This window comes from Scleropages formosus, unplaced genomic scaffold (genome assembly GCF_900964775.1).
Source record: "Scleropages formosus unplaced genomic scaffold, fSclFor1.1, whole genome shotgun sequence".
Taxonomy (NCBI): domain Eukaryota; kingdom Metazoa; phylum Chordata; class Actinopteri; order Osteoglossiformes; family Osteoglossidae; genus Scleropages; species Scleropages formosus.
The window spans coordinates 1-11,462 of record NW_021641051.1 but is presented as its reverse complement, the minus strand read 5'-3'; positions in this window follow the sequence as shown (position 1 = coordinate 11,462).

Below are 11,462 nucleotides of genomic sequence, written 5' to 3'. Positions count from 1 at the left end.
TTGCTGAAGTCTAGTTTGGAAGATCTTGAACATTAACTTATTGACATGTGAGACAAGTGCAACTGTGTGGTCATTACAGCACTCCATTACATTCCAATGGTATACAGTAAGTGTCATGCCCTCCACTTCCGTGCAACAAGGAATACCTGCGGCGGATCACGAGACACAAGGATAAAAGGGAGCACAAAACACGACAGGACATGGAACTGCAGTTCAGCCGTATCTGTCACTCCTGTTAGCATCTGCTCTCCTGATTATCCCAGTGTCCTTCTCTCCTTGTCCCTTGTTCCTGAGGCCTTCCACCCATGTCTCCAAGTCTCCCCAAAATCTCTTTGACCCACTGCATGTTTCTTGGATCACATCTATTGGATTCTCCCTATTACTACGTTTGCGACTCGGTGACCCCTTGCCTGGTTTTCTGGATAACGAGTTTTGGATTTCCCTGAATAAAACACCCTGAGCTCTGCACTTGGGTCCGGGATCTCAGTTCCGTGAGGAAGCCATGACAGTAAGATGTTTCCCCCAGTTTTTCATAATTTCATCACCTCCACACAAATTAGTAAAATAGGTGAAAAACTCTTCCTTGAAAAGAGACTTTCACATAAACTGATTGTGACATGGCAGTGAGGAGAACAAGGAAAATTAAAACTCATACTACATAATATTAAAGGAGAAAGTGTGACCATATAAATTATAAAAGCCACACCTACAGGTCATAACCTGTTTTGAACTCCTGCCCCTTTCCTCAAAGGACAGGTAAATTTGCCTTGAACCACATTTTATGCAATGAGTGGGTCTGATGCAAATATGAAAAGGCTTATGACAGGGCCACAAATTTGTGTGATGTTTGAGGTGACATAATGCATATTTGAAATAACTGTAGAATCCCCAGATGGACTTTTTCAATTAATATTTATTTTGATGATTGTGATTATAGTATTATCCGCCAACATGATCCCATTGGTAATAACTTGTGATCAATAAATAAATTAGGAACATCGACCCTGTGAATCTCACCTCCTACTAAAGTACTTTTGAAGAAGATATTACCCCAAAATTGCTCCGGTAAGAATCACCTAGCTACTCTATATTGTAACGGGGCGGAGGGGAGTTATACAGTGTCGTGAAAATAGTTGATATAAGTGTTCATGTGTGTACATAGTTGTGTGTCTTGTGTTTTGGTTGTTATTCTATTTATGTTCAGTGTTTTAGAAGGGAATTCTGGGGAGTTCCGGGGCTAGCCCCTCAACCGTGGGGCGCAGTAGGGGGGTTGCGAGTGACCCGGGGGTATTCTCCAGTGTTCTGCACTTTTTGTGCTGTTTGAAGTGTCTTTGTGAAGACTGCTGATAAAAGACATATGCACTTGCCAAATACCTTATTCATCGCTTAACTCATCATTGCAAAGCTCCTGACACAGTGCATAACCTAGCTTGGTCTTGTAGGCCTACCAGGATCACATCAGAGACTCCCACCACTGTCTGTGTGTGATTTTTTCTCTCCTTATAATAAAAACTTCAGGACTGCAAATTCAGTGACTATACACATTTCTACAATTTAGAAGTCTTCTTCCACATGATATGAAAACTCTAGCTAATACTGGTAAATTAGCCACTGAGGGGATGTGGGTTCTCAGTTCCTGTTAAGAAGCCCATTTTCTATCTGCTGTGTGAGTGAGTGGGAAAGTATTTAAAAGGCAGTCTAATGAGTTATCCAAGCAGAATTTCACTCACAAAGAAAAACAGATTGTGCAGGTCACTGACAGGAGTCATACTTTTGAAAAGTAAGTAATATTGCATGCTTTCACATTGAAAAAAAAAAAATATATATATATATATATATATACAGATATATATATATATATATATATATATATATATACACCACACATATTTCTAACAGTTTTCTTTGGATTTTTAGTAATTAAAAAAAATACAGGAAGAAATGCTGCATCTTTTTTTGTACTTTTTACAGTTTTCATTACAGTTGCATGTATTGTGAATTTTAGCGCATGTAGAATCCTTATGGTCTTGGTGTTATACATTATTGAATAATGAATTTGTGAGTACTCTGAACAAATACAGAAATGGAATGGAATTATCTGGTGGCACTCTGACCCCACTAATGGCATGAAGCAGACCAACTACCCAATATTGCTGTATCTTTTGCCTGACTGTTTGAACTAAATTTTCATTTATAGTTCCTATCTACAAACTATTGTAATCAACAACCACAATTAAAGTTTTATTATTGCTTGCAATATAGCTGAGTAATTCATACAAGACAAGCTACTGAATGTGACCCATTTATGCAGCTCTATATTTTTACTGGAGCAACTAAAATGAATGACCTTTATCAAAAGTATTACAAAAGTAGTCAGGAGTACACCTTTACACAGTCTTAAAATTACAAGTTAATATACATTAAAAGTTCATTAAAATAGTATTCAACATATTAACTGTTTAATAGTTTTTTTTAATAATTGTTGGCTTCATATAACACAGAGCAGTGCCATAAAGCAAATATTCTCCAACCCGCAAGCACTGCCTTTACTGTAGTTTACTGTAGTTCTTCCTGATACAATCTTGCAGCTGATAAACTAATGGCTGCAGATTTGATGCTTTAATGAAATGAAATGCAAAGATATTATTGTATCATGAAATAGAAATTTCATGAAAAAAACTGTAAACATCCATGTCGGACTCCCGTCTGGACACTACAGAAAGTAGTAAAATCAAGAATTTGACATATCTTTTCTTTTTTTCTTGGAACAGGATCTCTACTTGTTTTTCAGGTTAGTTCTCAGACATCTTAACACCATTCTCTTGCAAGCAGAATAATAGCAAATTTCATATGTTATTATTCAATGTCTTCCTTTTATACAGAGTACTTCTCCTGTGCCTGTTTGCTTTATAATTTCGACTTTGTTCTCAACAGGTTTGAGGTGGGCATTGTTAAAGATGACTTTGAACAGCACTGTGGAGCTCAAAGGCTCTGAGAATATCACTGAAGTTACCAACAGTACTTTGAAACAACACCAAGTAACCTGGACTCAGTTCAGCCTGACTTTGTTCACATGCGTGGTTGGCTGCTTGAGCAATGGCACAGTTATCTGGGTGCTGGGCTTCAGAATGAAGAAGGGTGGTTTTTTCACCTATGTGTTGAATTTAGCAGTGGCTGATTTTGCATTTTGTGCCATGTATGCAACAGAGATCCCCATCTTTCTAGATCAAAGCAATTACCCATATGGGGTTTGGGGCTGTCGGCTGGACACATACTTCACCCGGCTGTTTGTCTATGCCAGTACAATCCTCATCGCCTGTATCTGTTTTGAACGCTGTCTGGCAATCCGTTATCCTATGTGGTACAAATACCGGCGCCCTCAGTGGGTCCCAGCAGTCACCTGCATTGCTGCTTGGGTTTTTGCTGCTACCATATTGATTGTTTACCCTGCTAGCCTGATTATTACTACCCGTCCTGGCAGCCCACGAAAGTGCCGTATCAGGTCTGAAACTGCACTCCTCTTCATCGCCTTTTCTGAGCTTACCACAATCTTCCTGCTGCCGCTGTGTGTGATCATCACTTGTCATGGAATCATCATCCACAGGATGGTGAGGGAGGATCGTAATGGTGCCAGGCGGAGCAAAGTAAACCTTACAGTCTGTGCTACCACCACTCTTCCTGCTCTGTTGGACACCCTTCCAGGGAGCAACTTGCCTTTCTATCGTGAACATTCTGTTTTTCAAGAAGAATGAAAGTCTAAATGCCATTTATCTTTCAATATCCAGCTATTCCTCTGTCCTTGTCTACCTCAACAGCTGTCTCAACCCCTTTGTCTACCTCCTTCTTGGCAGGGACATGAAAAAAAGGATCATTGTGTCACTACCATGCCTACAAGGTGTGCTTGAGAGAGCTTTTACTGTGTCCAGTTCAGATGTTTAAAGCATGCATGTACACATTATATCAATTGATTAATTACAGCAGAATTGTAGAACTTGACTCAGTAAAGATTCCACAGTGTCACCAGTGAAAGTCTCTCCTTTTTTAATATCCTCGGTGATTTCTTCAATAACTTGATTTCCTGGTAGATTAACTGGAGCCAGCTGTGCTGGGTTCAGTCTGGTATCTTCAGATGGGGGACTTTGGTGGTCTTGGTGGGTATTGCTATTCTGTCTCAGAAAATAGAATGTAAAACCCCGACTCCAAAAAACACACCCAAACAGAATAGGTGAACGGAACTACCCTAATTCAATTCATTTCCACTTCAGTCTCAGCGCCTGTCTGGTGTTTTTGTTAATTTTTTATTACAAAATGAACAGTAACTGTATATAATAATTTTTTTCATTTAGCTGGCTAGCTTGCCTTTATCCAAAGAAAAGCACAACTTTTTACATTTTTTTTTTTATACAGCAGGGTATTTATGCTGGAGTAGGGAGTGGAGCAGGGTAAATGTGTCACTCAAAGGCAATACAAAAGTGGCAACAGCCAAACTTTAACTTGCAAACTTAAGGTTATCAAGTCATCATCACCAAACATTACGCAACCAACTGTCCTGTGGCTACGAAATACCACATACTCACATTGTGGACTGCCACTGGCAGAGAATACCAGACCAGAGGTACGTAGCAAAGATGACTAAGAAACCTCTACAGGAAGAAAAGGATTAATGCAGGACCTTCAGGACCTGAACGAGACTTTAATTACCCCCTTCCAGCAGATAGATATACCACCACTGATAGAGCTGATAGGCAAAAAACTTGAATGGTGAGGTTGTTTTTAAAACAAAGTATCAATTCTGTACTGAGTAAAAAACTGGTTTAATTTGGGAGAAAGAATTCTTGAGTTAACACCTTATCCCTCAGCATTCTTGTGCCCAAGATCTGATTTGTCTTCCCTGAGAGAAGAGCTTAATGACTCAGGTAGGCAGGTCTATCTCACAATCAAATTCTGTGTAACCCAGTAGCACACAGGCAAAACATTCTTACTGTAAATGGTTAAGATTTGTCTGTGCAATGGGACCATGTACAGATTTTATCGAGTTTTGTCTCACCTTCATTGACAAACTAGTACATCAATGGGCAGGTGAAGTGATGGCAGAACTCTGTTTTTACATTTTTCATTAAGGACAATATCTTTTTCCAAATGTGAAGGAAGAGTTTTATAAGATATTCCACACCTGGAACCTCCTCAAAAAGTAAAAACGACTCTGGCCAGGGTAAAAAAAAAATGTCTATGGTGCTATGGTGAAAAGCCTTTGTTTCATAGTACAAGGTTCTGCATGATTCAAAAAGCTAAAAAAAAAAAAAAAAGCTTACAAAAGCTAATAAATTAAAAAAAAAATGATGATCCATTGCCGGGTGTGTTGCACAGCAGGTTTGGCCGGGGCCTGCTCTGTGGTGGCTCTGGGGCTTGAGTCCTGCTTGGAGTGCCTTGTGGTGGACTGGTGTCCCATCTGGGGTGTGTCCCTTCCCCCTCAAGCCTTGCACCCTGTGTCGCTGGGTTAGGATCCAGTTCGCCGCAACCCTGCTTAGGACGAGCAGTTGTAGACATTGTGTGCGTGTGTGTGTGTGTGTGTGTGTGTGTGTGATCCATTGTGATTAATCTGAGAATTAGTGTAGAATTATCATACTACTGTATGTCACCTAGTAACATACAGTTTTTGTGTTTTTCATAGTTTACATACATGGTTACCACCACTTGCCAAGTGGCATCATACACATTCTCCATGTAGCCATTACTCACCATAATGAAGAGAAGATTTGCCAGAATTTGGCTCATTGCCTGTCAGTCAGCCATAGAGGTTCCAACATCCACGCCATCCATAACCAAGCCAGAGGCTATAGGCCATCTAGCCTTGGATCAGAAACATACACTTTAGCTATGCCATCACCATTCAGTCATTCTATAATGAGGATGTCCAAAATAAGCCATATCTCTCAATTTCAGTTGTACAACCTAAAAGCAATAACTCAGACAAACAGACCCCTACATCACTAGACACCACACACACACATTTACAGAACCGCTTGTCCCACACAGGGTCGCGGGGAACCGGAGCCTACCCGGCAACACAGGGCGTAAGGCCGGAGGGGGAAGGGGACACACCCAGGACAGGACGCCAGTCCGCCGCAAGGCACCCCAAGGGGGACTCGAACCCCAGACGTACCGGAGAGCAGGACTGTGGTCCAACCCACTGCGCCACCGCACCCGCCCATTACTAGACAACTCAGGGTAATATTGATCCATGAGCCTCTCAGGATACAAGAGTTCTCAATTCCTTTTATCCAAGTCATTAAAAGGCAGTCAAAACAGAATTTTTGTCCATTTCACTGAAACAAACAGTAATATGGAGCAGTGCAGCACTGGGAGCACCAGAGGTAAGTGAGTGTGTGTTTTCCTTGATACATTAAAAGACATTTATATCCAAAACTGCTAGTCCGTTTTCTGGATTTATATTGGCATTCACAAAATGCTTAAATTCATCTATCCATCCAATTTCAAGAACCGCTTGTACTGAGCAGGGTCATAGGAAACCAGAGATTATCCCAAAGCACTGGGTGCAAGGCTGAGGAGGGTACACTCTAGAAGGGACACCAGTGCATTGCAGGTTAGCCACACACAGTCACTCATCCATTAACACCCTAAAGGAAATTAAGCGTCACCAATCCACCTGAACTGCATGTCTCTGGACTGTAGAAGGAAACTAGATTACCCATAGGAAACGTCATGCAGAAATGGGAAGAACATGCATACTCCATGCAGACTGAGCAGGGATTGAACAGACATTTTCTCGCACCACCTAGGTTTTGGGAGGCTGTAAATCTGGCACCAAATGGTTAAATTAAGACATAAAAATTGTGTAATAATGTTATGTATTATTTCAAACAGCATTTACAATAAAAAACTTACTGTTTGCTCAAATTTCTAATTTATGCTTTGATTCTGAAAGTTTTAAATGTACATAACCTGCACGTTTTGTGAATTTTTGCATAAATTGAATTTATTACAGGGCTTGTATTTCGACAGTGCAGGACTACTGTGCACAATTTTCTGATGATTTCTTGTGAAAATTTTTATTACAGTATTTTTTTCTGTTAAAGTATTTGCCAGTTTCTTGTCTTGAACAAGTTCCACCCAACACTACAAAATTACACTTACAACAAAGACATTAGACATCTGTGCCTTAGCCTATTCATCACACTAACGTCCAAAAGCAGAGTAAATATTTCAACGTCAACCGCTTGACCCAAGTGCAGTCATAGCGAGCCAGAGCCTACCTGATAACATAGGGCACAGGGTCAAAAGGAGAAGGGACACACCCAGGACAAGACACCAGTCCATCACAAGGCACCCCAAGTAGGACTCGAACCACAGACGCGCCAGGGAGGCGCCCAGGGGGCATCCTTATCAGATGCCTGAACCACCTCAACTGACTCCTCTCAATGTGGAGGAGTAGCAGCTCTACTCTGAGCTCCTCCCAGATGTCCAAACTCCTCACCCTGTCACGGAGAGTGAGTCCCAACACCCTGCGGAGAAAACTCATTTCGGCCGCTTGTATCAGCGATCTTATTCTTTAAGTCATCACCCAAAGTTGATGACCATAGGTGAGGGTAGGGACGTAGATCGACCGGTAAATGGAGAGAATCGCCTTATGGCTCAGCTCTCCCTTCACCACTACAGCCCGGTACAGAGACCCCATTACTGTTGCCGCTGCTCCCACTCTGTGGCTGGTCTCACGCTCCCTTCTTCCCTCACTCGTGAACAAGACCCCAAGATACCTGAACTCCTCCACCTGGGGCAAAAACTCTCCCCTTACCTGGAGGGGACATCCCATCCTTTTCCGTGAGAGAACCATGGACTCAGACTTTGAGGTGCTGATCCTCATCCTCACTACTTCACACTCGGCTGCAAACCGTTCCAGTGCGTGCTGGAGGCAACCATGTGACGGTGCCAAAAGGACAACATCATCCGCAAAAAGCAGAGACGTCACCTTCCGACTCCCACACAGAATGCCCTCCTGACCTTGACTCCGTATTGATATCCTGTCCATGAAAACCACAAACAGGAGTGGACACAGGGCACAACCTTGGCGGACAACCACACCCACACTGAACAGGCTTGACTTAATGCCGAGTATGCAGACACAGCTTTCACTCCGTACGTACAAGGACCAAATGGCCCGCAGTAGTGGCTGTGGTACCCCATACTCCCAAAGCACCTCCCACAGAATTTCCCAGGGAACATGGTCATAGGCCTTCTCCAAGTCCATAAAACACATCTAGACTGGTTTAACAAATTCCCATGCCCCCTCAATTATCTGTGAGAGGGTAAAAAGCTGGTCCACTGTTCCATGTCCAGGGCGGAATCCGCATTGTTCCTCTTCAATCTGAGGTTCAACTATTGGCCGGAGCGTCCCCCGGCATAGACTTTCCCAGGGAGGCTGAGAAGTGTGATGCCCCGATAGCTGGGGCACACTCTCCGTGCTCCTTTCTTAAAGATAGGGACCACCACCCCAGTTTGCCAATCCAAGGGCACTGTCCCCGAGGTCCATGCAACATTGCAGAGGCGTGTCAACCATGACAGTCCTGCAACATCCAGGGCCTTAAGCATTTCTGGGCGGATCTCCACAGTGGAGCTTACCAACTACCTCAGTAACTTCCACCAGGGAAATGGACTCTGACAGACCGAAAGCCTCTGGCCCTGACTCCTGTAAGGGAGGCATATCACTTGGGTTTAAGACCTCTTCAAAGTGCTCCTTCCACCTCCCGACAATGTCCTCATCAGAGGTCAGAGTTTCTCCACTCCTGCTAAACACAGCCTGGGCGAAACTCCTCCTACCCCTTCCGAGCTGCCGGATGGTTCTCCAGAACCTTTTGAAGCCGACCGATAGTTGTTTTCCATGGCCTCTCCAAACTCCTCCCATGCCCGGGATTTTGCTTCTGCAGCTGCAGCCGCTGCTGCCTTTTTCGCCTGCTGGTACCCATCTGCTGAGTCAGGAGTCCCCAGAGCCAATCAGGCCCTAAAGGCCTCCTTCTTCAGCTTGACGGCTTCCCTCACCACCGGTGTCCACCAGCGGGTTCTCGGGTTGCCTCCCTGGCTGGCACCAACAAGCTTTTGGCCACAGCTGTGCCTGGCTGCTTCCACAGTGGAGGTTTTGAACAGGGTCCATTGAGACTCCATGTCCCCTACCTCCTCCGGGACATGGGAGAAGCTCGCCCGAAGGTGCGAGTTAAAATCATTCCGGACAAGGTCCTCTGACAGTCGTTCCCAGCACACCCTCATTAAACGCCTGGGCCTACCGGGTCTGTCCATCAGTTTTCCCCGCCATCTGATCCAACTCACCACCAGATGGTGATCAGTTGACAGCTCAGCACCTCTCTTCACCCGAGTGTCCAGAACATGTGGCCTTAAGTCAGAAGAAACGACTACAAAGTCGATCATCGACCTTTGGCCAAAGGAGCTCTGGTACCAAGTACACTTATGAGCATCCTTGTGTCCGAACATGGTGTTTGTTATGGAGAAACCATGACTAGCACAGGAGTCCAATAACATTTCACCATTCAGGTTCAGATTGCCCGTTCTTCCCAATCACCCCCCCGCCAGATTTTCCAGTCATTGCCAACGTGAGTGTTGAAGTCCCCTGGCAGGACTATGGAGTGTGTAGGTGGGGCCCTGTCCAGAACTCCACCCATCTTCTCCAAGAAGGTCGAATACTCTGAACTGCTGTTTGATGCATAAGCACACACAACGGTCAAAGTTTTCCTCTCTGCGACCCTAAGTCGCATTGAGGCGACCCTCTCGTCTACCGTGGCAAGCTCCAACTTTATGGCAGCCAGCCAGGGGCTTATGAGTATCCCCACACCCGCCCAGCACCTCTCACCTCGTGCAACTCCTGAGTAGGAGAGGGATCACCCCCTATCAAGGAGTTTGGTTCCAGAGCCAACACTGTGAGCGGAGGTGAGCCCAACTATATCGAGTTGGTATTTCTCATCCTCCCACACCAGTTCCAGCTCCTTCCCCCCAAGTGAGGTGACATTCCACATACCAAGAGCCAGTTTCTGTTGTGAAGGGCTACGACGCCATGCACCATCCCGCCCCCTCCTGCCGCCAGGTATACATTGCACCCGACCCCCATATTAGACCTTGCAGGTGGTGGGCCCACATGGCCCCCCCACGATGCCTTTTCGGGCTGAGCCCAGCCAGGCTACATGGGCTGCCCGGCCACCAGGCGCTCGTCTAGGAACACTACCCCCCCTAGCTCCAGGGGTAGATCCTGGTGACCCTATTCTGGGCAGGGTAAACGATCTCCTGTTTACTTTTTCCATGAAGGTTTTTGGATCGTGTTAGTCTGGATCTTCACTCCAGACCTGTTCACCTTTGAAGACCCTACCAGGAGCATAGTGTTCCTGACGACGTAGCTCTGGAGATCCCTTGATCATGCAAGCCCTAACAGTTAAAATTAGTTATAACACAATTTAAGAAGTTTCATTATTAATTACTCTATAATACTTAATAGCAACTTGTTCTGCTCTTTCGCACAGCGTAAAAACTACTTAAAAAAAGATTTCTTCCTGGTCCCCCAATGTTCTCCCATAGATCAAACTCATGCGTGTCAGGTCATTTGGTGATTCTAAATTGCCCACAGGCTGTGTATCTGTCTGTGTGTCTGTACAGTGGATTGTATTGCGTCATATCTGATGCATGCAACAGCTCCTTGTGATCACCGAAGGACCCACTCCAGTTCACCAGACAAAATACAACACACCTGAGTCCCATCACACAAGTCTTTGAAAGAGAGAAGCAAACCCACAAAGAGTGCAGAATCTTATTGAGTGTATATTTTGTTCCTAGTGTTTTGCATAGTTCCTAGTTCATATAATTGTATATAATTGTACATATTTTATTTTTCTCTTGTATTTTTCCACTTGTTTTATAGGGTTTTATGTTTTGAGTGGCTGGATAGTGTAGCGGTAAGATCACTGCCTTTCACCTGGAAAACTGGGGTTTGAATCCTGGTCATGGCCTACCTCCAGTAGTGGGTCCTTAGGCAAGACCTCCTTACGCTTGGCTCTGCCTACCTTGGATATGAGAGCGAAACAAACAAAGAGAGTCATGCTGGCTCAGATGTTGACTGGATTAACAAGGTCTGCGCCAGATGTTGGGGAACCGGGACATACTGACGATAAGTGGGCTACTGGAACTAAAACAAGGCATGCATGGACAAGAGAGGAGAATAGGGCACTGCTGGAATGCTACTACACAAGTAACCCCAGTGAAAGGGGTTACATGAAGAGGATGTGGGACCTATGGATACTTTGAAACCCAACATCAAGACTAATGCCTAAACAATTAGTAGCTCAGTGTTACAACATCTGCAAGAAACACTGCTATCACAACTAGAGATTGATGAGGTACAACACAAATGTTATGGCAAGGGGGAGCCAGGACAGGTCAGGGGAGATATC